Below are 22,051 nucleotides of genomic sequence, written 5' to 3' on the forward strand. Positions count from 1 at the left end.
ATTATGGTGGTCTGGGGTCTAGAGAATCTTTGTCCGTTGAGTGGGGGAGAGTTAATAAACTTCCGAAGTTCATGATCAAATTCCCTTCGCCAAAATATCGTGACCACCTTCTCAGATGTCGTTTAAACATCCTACACACAAGAGAGATTTTGTTTAAGAGGAAAATGGCGGGGTTGGAAAATGCAAACTGTTGGTATTGTAAGAGTACTTGCCAAGTGGAAACCTCGGAGGATCTGGTAATGAACTGTGAAGCTCTGATTGAGACCCGAGCATTATTTCTAGATGAACTCTTAGGGACAAAATCAACTCTTACAAGTGGGAAATGGTGGAGGTGGATGTTAATTGGTGATCAGCCCTGCTTGGTTATCGCTGCGATGAAAATGCATGATGCTCTGCTATCCGATCAGGGGGGAAGAGGGAGGGGGTTAATGGAATTTTGGATAGATGTTGCTGATTTTAACTGTTTAATGGTCTGTCTTGACATATTTTCTGGGGAATTAGTGGAATGGATTTTGCTTTAGCTCATGGATGGTTTTTGGAATTGAAAGGCTAAAGGTTCATTTTTGGTGGAGTGGATTTTGTTGTAGTTTGTGGATGTTCTTTTTGGAACAGAAATATTAAAGGTTTATTTTAAGTTAATGATTGTTTTATACATATTTGACTTTTAACCAATAAAACATTATATAAAAAAAGTATGCTGTTTACAGTCAGAAGAAATTCTATGCATAAATATGTGGCCATAATCTTACATAAGAAAGTACATTTTACCCAATAACATTTGATCCATGATATTCACAAATATGGGACACATGCAATTTTAAAGCGTGTCCTGAGGCCATCATGTTGATTTCACATTCAATCTTTGGTACTCAAGTTATAATCGAAAATGTGTTTCTAGCTTCCCAAAAAATGTTCTGAAACTGAAAGTTGAGGTGCTGCTCGTCTATTAAATTAGATATCTGGGTAAAACATGTCACATTCATAACTATTATGATTTTCCATAAAGGGAAAAAAACAGTTTGCGTGTGCAATGCTCTACCAAAACAGAAATCATTTTCATAAATCTGTCATGATTAGGGGAACATATATATCTAGATATTATAATGTTTATTTGTACATTGTCAATTTTCGTCATGTAATGACTTTTTGAGTGAAAAACTGACATGTAAAAAATGTAAATGATAGTAGATGAGTACCTCTTCACATCACTTCAATCATAGAATTCCAATGGCCTATTGGCAGTTGAGGTGTTAGACCTCGGGGCAGGAAAAGGGGCTAAACCTCCAATGAAAAGTCTGAACCAATAAACTTCTACCTCCTAATTTTAATATTTGGAGGTGTGGTTTATACAGTAAAAATCCATCGCTCTATGGGGAAAGGGAGGGCTACTTAAAAATCTTTCAGGAGACATGTCTATAATCCACCTGGGTGAATCCTGACACGGCTGCCTTATTTTACCTGGGTTGGAAAGGACTGAAGAATGCTGCAGGATTATTTTACCTGGGAGACAGCAACTGGGAAAGCCTAAACGCTGACTGGGCCCTATGATTAAGGAGAGCCATATGATGGATGGATGCTGGTGACTATCGTTGACTGAAGTGCTTGACCACACTCCTGTGCTTCCCCAAAAGAGGACCCCTGCTGGTGCCTTTCCTGAGTGCCAAAAACAGAGGTTTCCAATGTAAGTAGATTGATCCAAATCAAACCAAATGTGTGGGGGATTCTGGCTGCCTTAATATTTTCCCTTAATAGTGGGTGGGAGCAAGCTGTGTAGACCCGTAGCATATTTTACTGAGAAATCATTTAATTAATTCCCAGATAGAGTGACGCAGGGGGAGCTCGGAGGAGCTCGAAACCTGTGCCCTCTTTCCCAGCGGGAAGATAAGTTATAGTAATTTAAAGTAATTGGGTCCATCGATTTTTTTCCTGCTAACCCCAGATTTCTCTAGAGGGGTTTTCTTGTCCAAAAACGAAATTCCTGTCATCACTTTCCAGACCTTGCCTTTAAACAGAGGGGTGCTGAGTCCCGGCTGAGTCCCAGTTTGCCCAGAGTCTCTGTGTGTTTAACACTGTGAGGAGCTGCAGCGACTTGTGAGTCCCTTTTCTGCCTTTACTAGTGGATTTGCATAAAGACTGCATTGCCGCGCGGAGCGCGGCGCGGAGTCCCGGCTGAGTCCCAGTTTGCCCAGAGTCTCTGTGTGTGCAACACTGTGAGGAGCTGCAGCGACTTGTGAGTCCCTTTTCTGCCTTTACTAGTGGATTTGCATAAAGACTGCATTGCCGCGCGGAGCGCGGCGCGGAGTCCCGGCTGAGTCCCAGTTTGCCCAGAGTCTCTGTGTGTGTAACACTGTGAGGAGCTGCAGCGACTTGTGAGTCCCTTTTCTGACTTTACTAGTGGATTTGCATAAAGACTGCATTGCCGCGCGGAGCGCGGCGCGGAGTCCCGGCTGAGTCCCAGTTTGCCCAGAGTCTCTGTGTGTGTAACACTGTGAGGAGCTGCAGCGACTTGTGAGTCCCTTTTCTGCCTTTACTAGTGGATTTGCATAAAGACTGCATTGCCGCGCGGAGCGCGGCGCGGAGTCCCGGCTGAGTCCCAGTTTGCCCAGTTCGCCCGAGTGCGTCCGAGGGCTGGGACCAACTCTATATTCAAGGGCCGATGGCTGCAATGCAGAAGGCTCCTGCGTCGGGGGGGCCTCAGACACGTCATAAGACTTTGCTACAGCGTCGGATGCTTAACCCATGGACTCCCCTGACAAACCATGCAGTGGTCGGCCAGAAGACACAAGGTAAGCCGGCTACTTGCTTGAAGGAGGCCCCCTCAGCGCTTGCGAATCCTTCGGCAGCGCCTATCCAATTGATACAAACAACTGCACAGGTCCATCATGACGTTGCCCCTTTGGTTGATAGCTGTGCGGTCAATGTCATTGATGCAGCGGTGTCTGCAAGCACTAGTCTGGACCACAATACGCTTAGTGCGATTACACATAAGCCCTTGGTAAAACCACTATCTATGCTTTCTCTTGCTGACCTTGTGCCGATGCCACTCCCGCTGCCAAAGTCGCCGTCAACAGAGCACGTGTTATCAAAAGTGGCCCCAGCCTCGCATTCTCATCCTTTCAAAATGTTTTCGCCATTTGATTTGACGGATGCAGAAATAATAAATGCGATTTCGGCCACACAGGAAAAGCTCAATGCTAATGAGAGCTCGCCGGTTCGAGTACATACTTCAACTATGCGACTAAAGACTACTGGACACGCTGTCCCTCCAATGCAGATGATCGCCAACTCCATGGGAGGTCGCTGCCTGACTGACTCTGTCCCTAGTGCCGCAAGCACTGGAGTCTCAAGTGTCCTCAGTGAACATCAGGAAAGTGGAACGGCCTCGCTGGAGCAATCTGGGGTGGCTCCAGAAAGTTCAGTGCCATGCCTAACAAGCACAGAAGGTGTCGATCACTCTGAACTCAACCCTTTAATTTCACAAAAGTCAACTCTGACGACACGGGTTGATAGTGCCTTGAGCAAAGCCCCTGAAAGGCTAAAAATGAAAAATGACCGATGAAGACCCGAATCCAACCTCTTCCAGCGACTCCTGCACTACCTCAACACGGTCCCCTAATGATAAGCCTGCTGGCGCAACCGCCCAAAACAAGATAGCACATGATACTTCTTTGCTGCAGTTTTCGATCAATGACCGTCTGAAGTGCAGTGCCAGTCCGTCCTGCCCGTCGCAGAAAAAGCAGGTGCTTTTGTCTTCCATGAGGTCAGCGCCGCCATCATCAAAATCACGACTGGAACTTTCTGGAGCGCAGGACCAAGGGTTAGTTCGCCACTCTTTAGGAACGGCGATCTTATCTGAAGACAACAACACCACAAAAAGGCACAACGCAACTGATATCTTGCTAAAAAAGAATGCTCCATCAACAGCGCCAGCTACTCCGGCAAAAAGCACAACTTCTGTGAATGAGTTCTCACTAAATCAAACTCCGGGCAAAGATCTTTTGAAAACACCGACCTCGAAAATAAACCTGTCTGCAGGTGCAGCCATTCAACTACACACTAATGTTCTCGCTGCATCATCTCAAGCGATGATTCCGTTCGTAAAGCTCTACGAGACCTTAAATGAGACTATAAGAGACCAAGGCGCTCTCATTCTGAATCTCTCGACGAAATTGGATCAAATAGAGTCTTTTACCAAGCTTATCCAACTTGATGTTCAAGCCGATAAAGACACTAGTTCATTCTGGCAATCTCGTCTTAATGATCTAGTGACCCTGCAACAAGAACGACATGACTTACAGCTAAAATGTCTTTTAGAGGTACTGTCCGAACTAGTACCTCTGTTAAAGTCCGGTTATAGTCCTAACCGGCCCAAATCTGATGTACAATGTTCCGCCCCATTACAAAATACTGAGCAAGGGTCCAAGCCTACGATGCAGACTATCGAACAATTGGTCACAACTACAGGCCAAACGGTTGGCGCAACCCATAAACCGACGAGCTGTCACAGCGCCAAACCATCGTCTGTGGTTTGTGATGCTAATTCATCTGATTGCTTCCTCCTACATGTCTCCTCTGACATAGACATCCCAATAGGTGCCGCAATGGTACCCTCAGCTGATGTTACTCAGGCACATAAAGCAACAACACAAGCTCCTTCTCAGGATGGTGCGCCGTCCACATTTGGCATCTTTGTAGGTACGGCTAAATCTTTTGCACCGAATGGTACGGCCAAGTTGAAGGAGAAAGTGAAGCCCACCAAAAGACGTCTACAACCAAGAAAACAAAATTAGCAACTCATGCTGCAACAAAGAGCTTTATAAGAAACATGTCGACTCCACCAAGGCCGGGGCTGTTCAAGCGCCCATCGAACGGAGCAAAGGTGCCCCCTCCATCACAGCATACTGATCCATCTATATCTCTGAGCCACGGTGTCATGCGTAGACGTTTAAATTCGAGTGACAGCACGTCAGCCAGTAGGGTGGCAGCTGACGCTCATGACTTGTGTGACATTACTATATATTCCCACCGTAGCGACGAGGAGTCATTGCAACATTATATGGAAGAACAGCAACTGGATTTTAATCTGCCTATGAAATTTGACAATAGAAAACTAAGCTCCCCGACCTCAGAGTGGCAAGTAGTCCAAGGTCGCCGTGCCTCTACTATGAAAAAGGAAGTCATGCCTTCAAAGGATATTTCATCAAAACTGAACCCAAAATTCACATCTAATCAACGTAGCAAACAGCGCTGCTCCCCACCGAGGTCACAAGAGCAGCTGCTGCACCGCACAAAGGACAACAGATGTAAGTTGAGATTGCAAAACATACTTAAGGATGACAATGACTTGAACCTCAACCGTGCAAATGTTTTGCGGTTATTTAAGCATATTCCACCTCTTCAACTGATTGAATCAGATGACATTAAAATAGTCGAGTATGTGACAGAAAGCGCCTCTGACGCGGTGCTCCTTCATATTGATGCCGTTGGGGTACGCAACACCATTCTCAAGGCAGCTGAAGATTTTCTGTTATTCGGCTTTGACATCTCAGTTGAACCAGACGTGGCCAGGAGAAGCTCAAATCCGGTGCAGAAAACTTCTGGTCCAAAATCGAAAAAACAAACAGTTGTGACATCTGTTCGTCACAGTATGTCTTCTGAAACACGTCAAGAAGACTCTCGTCGGTCCGAGAAACAGCTGGGGCGGCAGACACAGTCGAAGCAGGAATAGCCATGATTGGACTTACAGGAATCAATCTGCTCGATCCTATATGGAACACTCGTGGCTCTCAACATTTGTTTCGGGAATTTGACATCCCATTGGATGATGTGTTTGTAATTTGTCTGCAGGAGACCTGGTTAGTTGATGTGCCAATCAGAGATGGCTTCAATATTTTTATCAATCCTGCAATACAAAATACTCAGGGCCGACCCTCGGCAGGACTCTTAACAATGGTTCGAATCTCACGAGTATGGTCTACTCCTATTTGTCGTAATCCTAATCCCTACGTCCAAGGTTTAATTATGCAAGCATGTTCAGATACTCTAAATACAATTGCAACTCTGTTGATCATAAATTGTTACTGGAATCCGGCCATAATAAATGTCACAGAGTTTACCACAGCAATCAGCTGTCTAATGGAAGAGGCAGCCATGCAACATAATAACTTAAGCATCATATGCTGTGGTGACCTCAATGGATAGAGAAATCTAATAAAAACCTTTTTTCATCTATGAAGCAGTTTTAAAGGAATGTAAGTACCTCACAAGAGGGCGAACCCTCAATTTAAAATAAAATATTTGATAAAAATACCCCCTACAGAATCGACCAACCTGAGTCTTCTCATGTGCAAACACAATAGGGTATACTCAGGTATGAGACCCCCCTCTGGTCCTTTCGTGTTAAGTGATTCTTCTAACAGCTTACAGCTGTGGACCACAGCTATAAAATATGTTATAGCAAACATTTTTCTAGTTAGTGCACGGCAACCTTTTCCTCATCGGAGTCTCCGGAACCAGCACACTATCATAAAACAAATCTTCTAATTAGAAGCATCATAATGGCAGAAAACTTTTACCTGGCATATGCAGAAGATCTAGTAGAGAACCTTCTAAGTAACCCTTCCATACTGGGTACAGATGGTATCCCTGAAATTGGGACAAATGGAAATGACTGGAACGAGCTTGAAGTCTTAAAAAAACAGCTGATTCGAACTGAGCTCCATGGAGCAATAATGACTGAATATCTACGGGCACATGCAGCCCCTATGGGCTTGATTGATAGGATTGAACCGAGGATATTCATGGAACAAATACAGTTCAAGAAGGACTGGTCGTATATTTCAAATAAGTGCACGCGGGACTGGCTCGTTCTAATTATCAGCTCAGCCAAAACAGTATCTGAGAAATTAATGAAAGAGATCGAGGAAAAACAGGACGCTCTCAAACTAGCCCATGTCCTCGAGTCCTACAAGAAAAGTATCGAAGAATTGGAAGCCTCCATGAAGGAGTTCAAGGAACTGAATTAAAATAAAAAAGTGCTAAAACTCAAAAAAGATCTGGCCTCTTACACTCAAGAAAGAATACATCCATACATCACGGATGCCCATTATGAAGATCAGAGCCAGAACCCTACCATGCCAGGCCAATTCTCCAACCAATTCAAGAGGAAAAGGATACAAAACAACCGCTCCAAGCCACAAAACTGGACCTTTTCTGGCGGTAGCTCTAATAGAAGCAATAGTAGTATAGCAAGTACCAGTAGTGCTCCTAATAACCAACTCAATCAACATGTCCCCGCAGCACCCTAATTTTTTCATCGGGGACAAGGAAAACTCAGAAACAGAGGAAGAGGACAGTGGCAAGCACCATGGCAGAATCAATCTCCACGGGTAACACGCAGCAGGGGACGAGGGCGGATATCAACGGCCCCCTAAAAAGTGCTCTAAAGAAAAAGACAGTTACATGGTTTAATGAGGACACTAACCCAATATACGATAGACAAGAGATGTCACAAAGACCAAGTACGAGTGTACCTGAGATTAATATCACCCAAAACTCCAACATTAACGACTTGAGACATCTTAAAGAGCCAAGGGAAAATTCTTTAGTGATGAACTTTTCCAATCATATACTAACCAAAGATCAATGTGACCTTTTGGAAAAAGGATTATCCTTTGTCGCCACCACTGTACATGATCCATTCCAAGCTTGAATGGAAGTAGCACAACTAGTCCGCAAAATCAAACTAAAGCAATACTTTGGCAACATCACCTGTGCAGAACCAGAAAAGAGCACAACCAACCTGAGGGGGAAATCCACCTTTTATCCACCCCCGCAAGGAATAACTCCAGAATCTATAACCTTTGAAAAAGCGTTATTTAAGAAGATCGAAGAATTAGAGAGAGATCAGCCAGAAACATTTAACATCACAAAAAAGAGCAAGACTAGCATTACGAGCATTGACTGACAATGAGCATATAATGATAAAACCAGCCGACAAAGGCGGAGCTACAGTCCTGCTAGACATGCAAGATTATAATCAAATGGTACGAGGAACGAACAAGTTACAGACAACTGGGAAAAGACCCGACAGAAGATATTAAACAACTGATTTTACCGATCCTAGAAGAAGCCCTAGCAGAGGGCCATATCAGCACAAAAGAGTATGATTTTTGAACCCGAAAACACCAAAGAGACCAGCCTTTTATGCCCCACCCAAAGTTCATAAGGGAATTACACCAATCCCCGGGAGACCTATAGTATCGGGAATAGGCTCCATTTTGGAGCCTTTATCAGAATTTGTTGACTTCTTTCTGAGACCCAAAGTAAGCAAAATGAAATCATATCTGAAGGATACTACTGCTGTTCTTCAGCTATTGAAGGATCTCCCGTTTGACACAGAAGGCCAGTTACTTGTCACTTTAGACATTGAGTCATTATACACAAAGATCTCACAGATGGCGACTCTGCAAGTCATTGAAAAGATTTTGAGAGACACGGTTCCCCCACTTGATATGCCCATTAATTTGATTATGCAACTCGCTGAGATCGCCTTGACCAAGAACTATTTTATATACGAAACCACATTCTTCGAACAAATATCTGGTACAGCTATGGGCGCTACTTTGGCGCCAAGGCTGGTGAATTTGTATGTGGCAGACTTTGAAGAGAAAACCATCTACCCAAAACCCACCCATGGGGTATACACATAAATTTGTCGAAGAAATACATTGATGACGTCCTTATGATATCCCAGGGCAATGAACAAGATCTCATCACTTTTATAGCTTGGCTCAATGAACAGAATCCCTTCCTCACCTTCTCTGAAACATATAGCAAGACTTCTGTCCATTTTCTGGACTTGGATCTGGAGATCCGAAATAACCAAATAAACACCAAGGTTTATAAGAAAACCACCGACAGAAATTGACTTTTGAAATACACGAGTTACCACCCATCCAGCCTGAGAAACAACTTACCTTTTGGACAATTCCTTAGGGACAGAAGGAATTGCTCTACCCTGCAGGCCTATGAACAACAATCAGGCCACCTCTGCTGCAAACTTCAGGAACGAGGCTATCCTAAACGTACAATCAGAAGAGCTAGAAAAAGAGCAAAAAACATCCCGCGAGACACCACGTTGGAACAACATACAAAAGAAAAGGTACAAGAAGAGCAAATTACCACTATCTTTAGCTTTTCACCATTGACAAACAAAATCAAAAAAGAAGTGATTAAACTGTGGCCTCTCTTGAATGTGGGCGAGTCAAACCAAGATTCGCGATCAAACGAGGCAAGAACCTCTGAGATTCCCTCATCCATACCTACAAAGAAGCAAGGGACCCCATTACAAACACCTTATAGAACCAGGCAAAAGCTATAGGACATGCACCATGTGGTACCTGTAGTGCATGCATTGGAATGACTAGAACCACATCTATCAACATCGGTTGGCACTATCCATGGCTTCAAAAAAACTTCACAAACTGTAACAGCAAGAACGTCATTTATCTGATTACCTGCCCCTGTGGAAAACGATATGTGGGAATGACCACTCGATCTATCAAAATCAGACTGGCTGAACATCGATCCTGCATCTGCACCAAAAGACTAACTGCCCCCATGGTTACTCACTTCGTAGAACATCAACATGGGGCGATGGACTTAAAATGGACAATTATTGAAAAAATCAATGTCCCAAAACGAGGGGGCAACATCCATGATCTACTCTTTAAAAGAGAACAATTATGGATCTTCCGTTTGAGAACAGACAAGACAGACTTGGATGAACCAACCAGCTGGCAGACCCTGGCTACCCTATGAAGGGCTCCATCATGGTTGATTCCGATCTATTCTATTTTCATGTTATGATTCTATTTTGATGTTATGATTGTATGCATATTATGTTGTACTACTGAATAGGTGTACTTTGTAGATCAGCGTAAACAATGTGGCAATTCCATTAGTCCAGCTAGGGAACGAGTCATGATGTCCTTTAACCATTATCTGTCAGTGTCCAGATATGAACCTTTGGTTACCTCCTATAGCTACTAACATGCCTGATTAATAGGCCCCTTTACAGAAATATATGTCAGGTGCCTTTACAACACTGCAGCCACCAGTTTACCCATTCATCATCGAAGGGAGGACTTCCATCTACCTGTCCCTACCCCTCGAGCTATTAGCTTGCTGATGTGGGTGCATTTTTGACAGTTTTGGCCACATTTATTTTGTGTGGTCACACCCCTAGAACTTTCTCACATATCATGTCACAAGTACCCACGTGCGGAGGCATGCGGTACTAGTCCCCTACACCTTAGCATTACTCATGCAAGATAGTGCGGGCCATACACTAGTCCGTTTTCTATGTCCGGTGCTGGTTGCCACTGACGCCGCATTGCGGACGCACAGTAATCTACATCATCAATTATGACCGTACGCTTCTCCACGTACAGCCATCGGAAACCTAACACAGGTCAGCAGCATCTACGAGCCGTCTCACTGGGACTCTTACAAAAGTATGGAAGGTAAGCGGTAACTGGATCCACTAGGCGGATCTACGTATCGCCTCCTACTTAGGAGCTGTCACACAATTTTTGGGCATTTACATACAGACACTTAGTCATCTCTATATCTGACTAGCCAAAACGGGCTGTTTAATAAAACAATACTACGCCCGTTCGCTATGCTCCTTTCAAAACTTGCATTTAGCTTTTTAAGCCTATGCAAAAACAATGAGGGAGCAATTCCAGCACACTCCCTTGAGTTTTCCCAAAAAAACACGTGCGGTTCCGTTTTTCGGAATCTTATGAGAAATAATTTGCCATGGGTACCCCCCATTTCTAACTATTTTTAACTGTTCTTTAAAAGAGACTACGCGTTGTTCGCCCCCTCTGATCCTAGACCTAAAACACTACCTCTTGTTTCAGATTCCAGAGCATGACAAGTTTTCCATGCCCTTCTGGGAAGTCCATTATTCTACCTTCCCAACCACACGGATACATGTGGGGGGACCCCTATAACTAGGTAAGTCCTAGTAAATATCACAGCACCTGTGTAACATCTCATCGCAATATTGGTAATCGATTATAATGGTGCTCCCCGTTGCTTTTACCCCCCCCCTTCATCTGCAGGTGGTGTTTACTGTTATCCAACTTATTGACACGTCAATCTCTGAGTGTCTGCCCAGCCCTGATGAATGTGGCCTCTACCTCGACAATGCCACTGAAACCGGTAGGCGTTTTGTGGCCCCTTTACCAGCAATAACCCAGACAAGCAGCTTAATTGCTTGAAACTTGCTGGGTCTCCTGGTTTATGATTCCCTCTAAATAAGATGGGAACCATCAAAAACTTCTAACTGGACTCTGGAATAATAATGAAAAAGACCAGAACAGAGAAAAAAACATGAGAGATTTTAATTTTTAAGAAACCTTGAAAGCACTGGATACTACACATCAAGAAAAACGAATATGAACATTCAGTAGAAATACATATATATGTATCCTATTTTTATATCCTGTGGATATAGAAATCTAATAAAAACCTTTTTTCATCTATGAAGCAGGTTTAAAGGAATTTAAGTACCTCACAAGAGGGCGAACCCTCAATTTAAAATAAAATATTTGATAAAAATACCCCCTACAGAATCGACCAACCTGAGTCTTCTCATGTGCGAACACAATAGGGTATACTCAGGTATGAGACCCCCTCTGGTCCTTTCGTGTTAAGTGCTCTAGTAATGTGCCGTTATTATTTAATTTTGACATCAAAGGGGTTTGTGGGACAAGAGTTTTGACCTGTCTATTTGGGCTGTGTTGCCAGTACCTGAGGCAAAAAGGAAAAGCTTTGTGTTGTGCCACGGAGAAGGTGGCGAGTGTAACTATTTAGTGCATATTCTTTCTATACACCGGCTTGGTACTTGGCTCATTGGTGGCACAGGGGGAGGGATCTACGTGGCTCTATGTGAGTCATAGCCAGGGCTAGATGAACAAAATAATTGATGTACTGTGGGTCATCTTGATTGGAGGGCAGGAACTCCCCGTGTTAAGCATGGTCTCCCAATATATCGTTAGATGCCTAATGCAGTCTTTGAAACAATCAGTGGATACAAAAAGTTGGTGGTAGGGTTTGTTTCACTTTTTCCTAAAATGTAAACACTGATCATTGCGACTGCATTTTACTGCATGAGCACTAGTTGCAGCTTTGAAATAATTACATGCATTTAACAATGAAATGTTTTAGCTCAAACTACGATTAAGTGAATGTCTTGTTTTAAAGAAACAATGCAGTACGAGGCCTTCTTTCCTGTTGTAAGTAAAAGCAGGTGCTTATTAACCTAATAGTAACATGCTTTAGCTCGACGTGTAATCTGTTCAAAGCCTACTTATATGAAATATGTGACTCTTGGATGTCTCCTGGAACACATGAGAGACATCCATTCATGCCTCGCTTGAATATTTTTATTGAAATTGATATGTTTGTCTACCCATTAGTATCTTCAACACACCTTTTTCCTAACACTTTCATGCTATTCATTATAGTTGGAAAACTCGTCTGTGGCTGTTGGGCTATACCTATAGTTTCAAAGGCTCCATCCATTTTAGTGGTTCCTTAACTACTTTTGCTTCTTAGGCCCGCCCCCACGTATTATTTCCTAATTCGTTCATACGTACTGGTGAGTAGATCGTTTGTGGAGGGGAAGCAATCGGCGCTGGCAGGTGAAAGGAAGGCAGTGAAGAGCAGCCTTCCCTCCACTGGCACCATGAGTTTGTGTGAACCAAACAAATGCATTACCTCCACGTCCACTATTCCTCGTCCCATTACTTACATCATGAGGCCCCTGCCTCCGACACAGGACCTTCTTCTATTTCTTTTATTTTGTATAACACCTCCCCTTGACCCACCTCATCCAGTTTCATTTTCAGGCTGACTGTACCCGGCGCAGGGCTCTGGGGAGCAACAGTTGCTGACCCACAGGTGTGGCTGTGTGGTGGGGCCTCGATTCCCTACATGTGCAGCTTGCTCCCGGATCCCCTGCTGGGCTTGGGCTCCAGTTGAGCATGGACTGGAGCCTCTCCCGGTTTTTGCTAGGCATCGTGGCTGGCATGAGATATGTCGCCACCCAGGGTCCTACAGATGCCGTGACCCGGGCTAAGGTAAGGGCTCTGCCCTGGTGTTGTGTGGGGGTCGAGCCATGTGTATGCCCCGGGGCTGTCCGTTCCGCGGATCCATGCTGTTTTCTCCGGGATCTATGCGCATGGGACAAGGCAGTCTGATGGTGTTTTCTGCCTTTCCGGGGGCGTGTTGGCCATGCCTCCGGGAGGGGTGGGCGGTGTTAGTGTTTCTCCGCAGGGTCCTGGAGTAAGACTCTGCAAACAGCCCCTTGCCAGGGGGATTAAGTGATTATTCTCCCTCATTGGTGGGTTTTCTCATGATCCTGGTGTTAAATATCGTGCAACAGGGCGTTCCTGTTTTATTGTGGGTTTTGTGCCTCTGCTTACACCATGGGAAAGAGCTCTGCTAAACTCAGGCCCCTTGCCTTTTCATTTTCCTCGTCTTCCTCTTCCCCTGAACTTCGCAGAAGGAAAAAGAAAAAGTCAAGGCAAATTTCCTTGTCCAGGAAGGACATTAGGAAATTGCTTCTTCGGCTTCATGGCCATACGCATGGGCATAAGTGCCGGCGTTGGGCGTCTTCATCATCCTTCTCTTCTGGCGCGGAGTCCTCCTCTGCCACTTCCTGATCCTCATCAGCTGATGCAGAAGGGAAATATCTGGACCGGCGAGAGGTGGAGGAAGTGCTTGCACAAGTTTGGGACTGCATGGGGTTTTCAGAGCCGTTGGTGTAGGTGGATGTGGCTGACCCCTCTATTCGGCAGTATAAACATACCCCAAGGATGGGGTTGCCTTTGGTCTCTGACATCCGGGCTTAGATCCTTCGTGAGTGGCGTGATCCAGAGAAGATTGCCATGCCCGCTTTATGGCCAAGCTCTACCCGTTGAAGGAGGGTGAGGAGGTGCTCTCGGACTCTGTTGAAGTTGATGACATCCTCGCTTGTCTGGTGGGTCGCTGCTCTATGTTGGCCGAGGAGGTGGCTGTCCGGGATCCGGCGGACCATAGGGTGAATTCCAGTCTAAAGAAGGTTCATGCTGGTGCACATCTGGTGCACATCTGGCCTTCAGGACAAATATCTACGGCTCCAAATCTGCAGAGACTGGTTTCAGGTAGATGAGGAAGTTGGGGAAGGGCGTGAAAGGGTCTCTGACTGTTTTCCCCCGCTGCTGGTTGACATGCAGTGGCAGGTTGAACTCTTGTTTGATCTAGCGTTTGATGGAGTGCGTGGCTCGGCCATGGCCATGGGTGCTGGTGTGTCAGCCCGGAAGCATGTACCTCTGCAGGATTGGAAAGCGGAGGGTTTGCAGAAGGCGGCTGCCCTTAAACCTCCTTTTGATGGTTCCAAACTCTTTGGTGACTTGCTTGAGGATAAAGTGCATAAGGTGTTTCGTGCTGACAAACACGCTGACAGGTTACTGCAGATGTCTCCCTCGACGGTCAAGAAATCTTCCTCTGGTACAGGGGTACAGGTGCGGGGACCGGACAGTCATTCCCTGGTTCCTCCTCCTGCTCGGAGGCCGAAGGGGCCCGGGGTCCTCTGCGCTCTTCTCGTCCGGGGCCGGCACAGAAGTCCTGACAGTTTGGGCAGGCCAGTGGGCGGACGTCTCCGGCTGTTTTTTCGGGTGTGGGACCGCTGTTGCTCGGATTCTTGGATTCTGGACACTGTTGGGGGGGGAGGGGTTATAAAGTGAACTTCCTGTTTCCCCCTGTACAGGGTTGCATGGTTTGAACTGCTGTTCCCCGCTCACTGGCCAAGAGGTTGGCTATTTCGACAGCTCTGTCCGAGTTGTTACTGAGGTTGGCTATCATGCCCATTTCTTTTCCACAGCAGTTTCTGGGTTTTTACTCCCGGGTGTTTCTAGTCCCCAAACCGTCAGGGAAGTCTCGCCTCATCTTGGACCTCAAGGATCTGAACTGCTTTGTCTGGAAGGAACGCTTCAAGATTGAGACTTTGCAGAACATTCTCCCGATGTTGAGCAGGGGGGACTGGATGGCGTCCCTGGATCTCCAGGATGCACATTACCACGTGTCTCTCCGCCCCTGCCAGATGATGTTTTTACATTTTGCAGTGGGATCTCAGTATTTTCAGTTCTGAGTGCTCCCGTTCGGGTTGCGCACGGCCCCCAGAGTGTTCACCAAGCTGTTGGCTCCCCTGGTGGCGCATCTTCAGCTGAGGGGCATTCAGATTTTTCCCTACCTGGACAACTGGTTGGTCAAGGTGGCCCTCCGGCGGACGGTCCTGGCTCATCTCCTTCTGGTTTGCCAGGCATTGCGGGACTGAGGGTTTCTGGTGAACTGGCAGAAGTCTCATATGGAGTCCTCTCAGGATCTGGTTTTCATCGGGGCTCAGGTTTGCACCAGGATGGGGAGGGTTTTTCTATACCAGGAGAGGGTCCAGCGCCTGCTGTCTGTTCTGGGCAGGGTTCTCAGGAGGCTGTGTGTCACGGCTCACCTGTTGCCCATGCTTCAGGGGCACATGGTATCTTGTGTTTTTCTGGTTCCTTGAGCTTGTTTTCATCTGCATCCTGTGGTGTCTTATCTACTCACCCACCGGCTCCCGACTTCTCAGGCTTACAAGGCCTTGATCCTAGTGTCTCTTACTCTGAGGGCTGCTTTACTGTGGTGGTTGCGGGTTCCAAATCTCCGGGCAGGGGTGTCCCTGGTCCACCCCATTTGAACACTTTTACTACAGACGCCAGCAGAAGGGGTTGGGGGGCCATGTTGGGCGTCCTCTCAGCGCAGGGGTTGTGGGCTCCGGAGGAGGTCTGTCATTTGTCCAATTGGAGAGAGTTGTGTGCCATTCTCCGGGCCCTATTGTACTTCAGGGTGTTTATGGAAGGCTGGGCAGTGTTGGTCCAGACAGATAATACTACAGCATTGACATATGTCAACTGTCAGGGGGGTCTGGCTGCTCCTTGAATGCTCTGGCAGCTCAGATAGGTTTCTGGGGGGAGTCGCACCTGTTGTCCCTGGTGGCTTCTCATGTCAGAGGAGGTGGACAATGTTCGGGCGGATCTGCTCAGCCGCCGGTTCACCTCCTCTTCGGAACTGGTTCCGTCGGATAGGCTGTTTGCACAGATCTGTGTCAGGTTCATGCTCCCAGTTCTGGATCTCTTTGCCTCTCCGGCCTCTGCAAAGATTCCTCTCTTCTGCTCCCGGCTGAGGTGGTTTGGGGGATGGATGCCCTCACTGTGGAGTGACCTTGGGGGTCTCCTTTAGGTGTTCCCTCCTCTCCCCCTTCTTCCCCGGGTGGTTCAGCACATCGGGGAGGGCGGGTTGACTGTGCTGTTGGTTGCTCCGTTCTGGCCCCGCCGGAGCGGGTTCCTCTCCCTGTTAGAGCCTCGGTCCCGGGAACCTTGGTTGATTCTGGGATGGCCTTGCTCCCTGCAGGTAAGTCTGGGGTGTGGGGTCAGACAGATTCAATGCACGGTCTCGGTTGATTTCCCAGGGGTTTTCGGGTCCTGTGATCTAGTCTATCATTGGTGCTCGTAGACATTCAACTCTGAAGGCATATGACAGACACTGGGGTCACTTTCGGGATTGGTGTGGCCGGTCTGGTCTCCCCCAACCCTGAGTTCCGGTCTGCCCGCTATTCTCTAGATCCTCCAGGAGGGTTTTGACTTCCTCTTGGAGGACTTTGATGGACACCTGGATGGGGAGGTTTTGGTGGGGAAGTTGCTGAGGTGTTTCTCTTTTTCCCGTCCTTGTAGTTATAAGGGCCTTCCCCCTTAGGATCTCCCTCTTGTCTTGAGGTTTCTTCAGGGGCCTCCCTTTGAGTCCCTGTCAAATATTGACATCAACCACCTTACACTTAAGACTGCTTTCCTGATCGCTATCACGTCTGCCCGTTGGCTGGGGGAGCTTGGGGCTCTGTTGTGTCACCCCCCTTTCTTGAGAGTTCTCCAGGACTCTGCGGTTTTGCGGTGTGATCCGAAGTTCCTGCCTAAGGTGGTGTCTCGGTTTCATATCCCTCAGGATTTGGTTCTCCCTGTGTTTTTCCAGGATCCTCAGACGCCGGACGAGGTGGATTGGCATGCCATTGATGTAGGCGGGCGGTTCTGGAGTATTTGGCTCAGACAGCCCCTTTCCGGCAGTCTGATAGTCTCTTCGTTACTTTTGGTCCAGCTGGTGCAGGACGGAAGGTCTCTGTTTTTTCCGTTAGCCGGTGGATCTGTGCTGTTGTCTCCATGGCTTATGTGGCTTCTGGCCTGCCGGTGTCTGCCCACGTTCAGGGGTGCTTAACCAGGGGTTTGGCTGCTTCCTGGGCAGATGCTAAGGGGGTTTCTCTACAGGAGATTTGTAGGGCGGCCACCTGGACTGATCAGAGCACCTTTGTCAACCACTATCGGTTGAATTTCTCCCACTCTGGGAATGGTTCCTTCGGGTTGGGATTTTGTCTGTTGGGATGTGATTTTGGACTGATTAAAGGTGTGAGTTTTTGTTCTGCACTTTTGCCTCTGTGTCTCATTGCTCTGATTACTTACCAGCAATCTTCATTACTCCTAGTCCTACTCTTTCTCGTCACAGTACTGACTACCCTCCTCTCCCTCACTGCAGGGTAGGCCCCATGCTCTGGCTTGGATATGTGAAAATAGATGATGTGGGTCAAGGGGGGGTGCTATACAGAATAAAAGAAATAGAAGAAGGTCCTGTGTCAGAGGCAGGGGCCTCATATTGTAAGTACTGTGACGAGGACGAGTAACACTGGGAGTAATGTAGATTACTGGTAAATAATTAAAGCATTATTTCGCATAGTGAATACATTGTACGTTTTGTTATGTTATAGAGCATGTACCACCGTAGCTTAGAGCGTCTAGGCCTGTCTGGAGGTTAACATATTGTGCCCTCGCCTAGGGTATACAAAAAGAGAAAGAAAAGGATAGGCCATCAGGGAAAGAGGGTGCAAGTGCGATTTTAAAAAAAAGGAAGGTTGAAGAAGACAGTTGACGTGTTTTGTGATAGTTTAGTGCTTGAAGACCCAGTTACAGTAGTCCTTCGGCCATGATTGTACAAAATGAAAACTAACTTTATGAATGGTTAGCTGTAGCAACGTTCCTGTTCTTGTCTTAACCAGCGGTTAAAGTGTAATGTTCCACACTTATATGACATACTGTTAATGAACTGTTTACAAAAAATGCATAGCAACAATGTTTTTAAGCATCCCAGAAACCCTGCTCAGCACTTTCTTTTACGTTAAATCACGTGTCTATTATCCCACAGGGGTCTGCACCTATGGCGCTCCAAATATTTTGGACTACAACTCTCATCAGTTGTAGCCAGCTTAATCAATGGTGAGGGATCATGGGAGTTGTGGTCCAAAACATCTGGAGAGCCAAAAGATTGCAGCATCTGCCTGTGTTTCTGGAGTACAGGTCTTTTTTTCTCTTCTCGTGCTTTTCCAGCATATGATGATGGAAATATAATGTTTTGCCTGCTCCCTGTTGGGTGTGGGTTTGGCTTGCTATGACATGCCTTTCGCTTTGTCAGAATAACTGAACCGTACGATACATTTGTATGATTTATCTGACACATGTGCACAGTATGGAGTGTTAGCTGCATTTATAACTACTACATACATGCCAACATTTTGCAGCAGCTGGGAGGGAGATTCTCTCCGAGCAATCGGGAGAGCGGAATTTCCCCATTAGAATGCATTGGGGTTAGAATTCTATGTCAAGACTCGGAGGCTCACATTATGCTCTGATCTTCTCTTTACTTCTCGAGCAGCAAAGTATAAACAAACAATTATGAAAAACAATGCAACATAAAAACTACAATTCCTCAAAACTGCAGTGAATTCGTAGTTCGTTTTTCATAAGTCCACAAAACCCATGTGACCTTTCCAGTCCAATCACATTTCACTTTCCCCCTATAGACACTGCATAATCCAAAGTCCTTCCTCTTTCTTTGCTGCTCGAACAGCTGAGATAATTACTTTGCTTTATTCACAATTTTAATGTTTTATACGTGAATGGTTGTAATGTTTTAACATGTGAGCGTGCGCGTAGTGTCTATTAAACCACGCAGCGCGTCACGGGTTTATCGGCAGAGCATATACGCTTAAGATTAGAACGTGACAGGACTTTTTTTCGTTCCGGTGTTGTATGCTATCCTGCCTCCCATGGTAGATTGTGGGAGGCAGTGTTCGGCAATCTTCGGAGTCACGCCCACTTGATGGCTACAGCCATACATGCAGCCCGAAATGAAAAGCTAATGTTATAGCCCGCCTACAGCCCGCCCTCCAACATCTCTGTTCAGGGATTGGCCAGAGCTACCAGGTGGGCGTTGTTTCAGGGCCTTCACTCTGTCATGGGAAGCCGAATATCATACAGTATGGTATAATATACGGCTTCCCATGTTGTTTTTTTTTTTTTAATACTGTGCAAAGTCTGGGAGCCTAGCATTCGCTCAGTTGTACATTTGCGCACATGTTATTATTTTAAATGGTATAATAATAAGAAAGGTTGTACTGTTACAGTAGATGGGGCACTTAAACATGTTTTATGGCATAATTAACCTTTCTATATTTTATTCCAATATCACACTACAGCCAATATAAGAAAGGTTGTACTGTGACAGCAGATAGGGCGCACATGTTATTATTTTAAATGGTATAATAATAAGAAAGTTTGTACTGTTACAGTAGATGGGGCGCTTAAACATTTTTTATGGCATAATTAACCTTTCTATATTTGATTCCAACATCAAAGCACGAGGAATCACTGCAGGAGTCTCTCTTAAGGATAAAGGGGGAGGTTGGGCTCAGTCACACAACTCTGTCATAATGCAGGGGGGTGCATGGTAGGGTCTCCCTTCAGCATGTGTTATTGGGAAGGGAAGTCAACAGTATTTTACGTAATTGGTGTTAAGCTCCCTGTTCACCCGCGGCTTGGTAAACTGCGCACATTATCTCACACTGCTGCAAGTGACTGGTATGGGCTGCGCTATGTCATGGCTACAACACCACTGGGTTAATGAGGCTCAAGCCCCCTACCTAAAGTTTGGGCTGTTTGTATGGGGATGAAATGCAGACTGGTGAGAGTCTGTGTAATTCCTTTCCTTTTGTCCTCAGCAGCGCTGTTCTTCGGCGTGCATTCAGCCATCACACACTACAATGGGGCATTTCCAACCGAAAGATCCCCTTCCCCTTACAGCTACAACTATCAATTCTGTGTCTGCTTCCAAGACGGATCTATCTGATTACTGTGCCCCAATTACTATGACCCCCAAAATGTTGACTTTTTTATTTCAACCCCATTTTCACCTCATATATATGCTGGGAGAGACACGATCAGCCCCCCTACATGTATTATGGTAATTTGCATCCCGTCTCCCTGGGGTTAACTCACAATGACACAAGTCGTCATCCTGTTTAACGTTTAATCTGGTCCCTACCAATGTATCGGCACCACCTACCTCCTCCCTTGACACCCCCATACCTTTTCATTGTTGGGGTGCATGATATCATGGCCTGAACGCAACTATGGTAATTCACAAAACCTGTAACACACATCCTGTTTTATGTTTACTCTGGTCCCAAATGATGTAGAGGCACCACCTAGCCCTTCCCTGGATACCTCCATACCCTTTGATTGTGGGGGTGCAAGATATCATGGCCTGAATGCACTTATAGTCATTTTGCATCCCCTGCCTCCCTGGGGTTAGCTCACACTAACAAAAGTGGTCATCCTGTTTTATGTTTAATCTGGTCCCAAACGAAGTAGAGGCACCATCTAACATCGCCCTGGACACCCCCATACCTTTTGATTGTGGGGGGTGCAAGATATCATGGCCTGAGTACACCTATGGTAGTTCGCATCCCCTACCTCCCTGGGGTTAACTCACACTGACGCAAGTGGTCATCCTGTTTTATGTTTAATCTGGTCCCAACCAATGTAGAGGTGTCCCCTAACCCCTCCCAGAACACCCCCATACCTTTCGATTGTGGGGGGTGCAAGATATCCTGGCCTGAATGCACCTATGGTAGGTTGCATCCCCTACCTCCCTGGGGTTAACTCACACTGACGCAAGTGGTCATCCTGTTTTATGTTTAATCTGGTCCCAACCAATGTAGATGCACCATCTAACCCCTCCCTGGAGACCACCATGCCTTTTGATTGTGGGGGGTGCGAGATATCATGGCCTGAATGGACCTATGGTAATTTGCATCCCCTATTTCTCTTGGGGCTATTCACACTAGCGCAAGTGGTCATCCTGTTTTATGTTTAATCTGGTCCCAACAAATGTAGAGGCACCATCTACCCCCTCCCGGAACACCCCCATACCTTTTGATTGTGGGGGGTGCAAGATATCATGGCCTGAATGCACCTATTGTAATTTGCATCCCCTATTTCTCTTGGGGTAATTCACACTAGCGCAAGTGGTCATCCTGTTTTATGTTTACTCTGGTCCTAACCAATATAGAGGCATCCCCCTAGCCCCTCCCGGAACACCCCCATACCTTTTGATTGTGGGGGGTGCAAGATATCATGGCCTGAATGCACCTATGGTAATTTGCATCCCCTATTTCTCTTGGGGCTATTCACACTACGGCAAGTGGTCATCCTGGTTTATGTTTACTCTGGTCCTAACCAATGTAGAGGCATCCTCTAACCCCTCCCGGAACACCCCCATACCTTTCGATTGTGGGGGGTGCAAGATATCATGGCCTGAATACACCTATGGTAGTTCGCATCCCCTACCTCCCTGGGGTTAACTCACACTAGTGCACGTGGTCATCCTGCTGTATGTTTAATCTGGTCCTAACCAATATAGAGGCGTCCCCTAGCCCCTCCCTGGAGACCCCTATGCCTTTTGATTGTGGGGGGTGCAAGATATCATGGCCTGAATGCACCTATGGTAATTTGCATCCCCTATTTCTCTTGGGGCTATTGACACTAGCGCAAGTGGTCATCCTGGTTTATGTTTACTCTGGTCCTAA

This window comes from Ambystoma mexicanum, unplaced genomic scaffold (genome assembly GCF_040938575.1).
Source record: "Ambystoma mexicanum isolate Mex_15411 unplaced genomic scaffold, UKY_AmexF1_1 Mex_scaf89, whole genome shotgun sequence".
In the NCBI taxonomy this organism is placed as follows: domain Eukaryota; kingdom Metazoa; phylum Chordata; class Amphibia; order Caudata; family Ambystomatidae; genus Ambystoma; species Ambystoma mexicanum.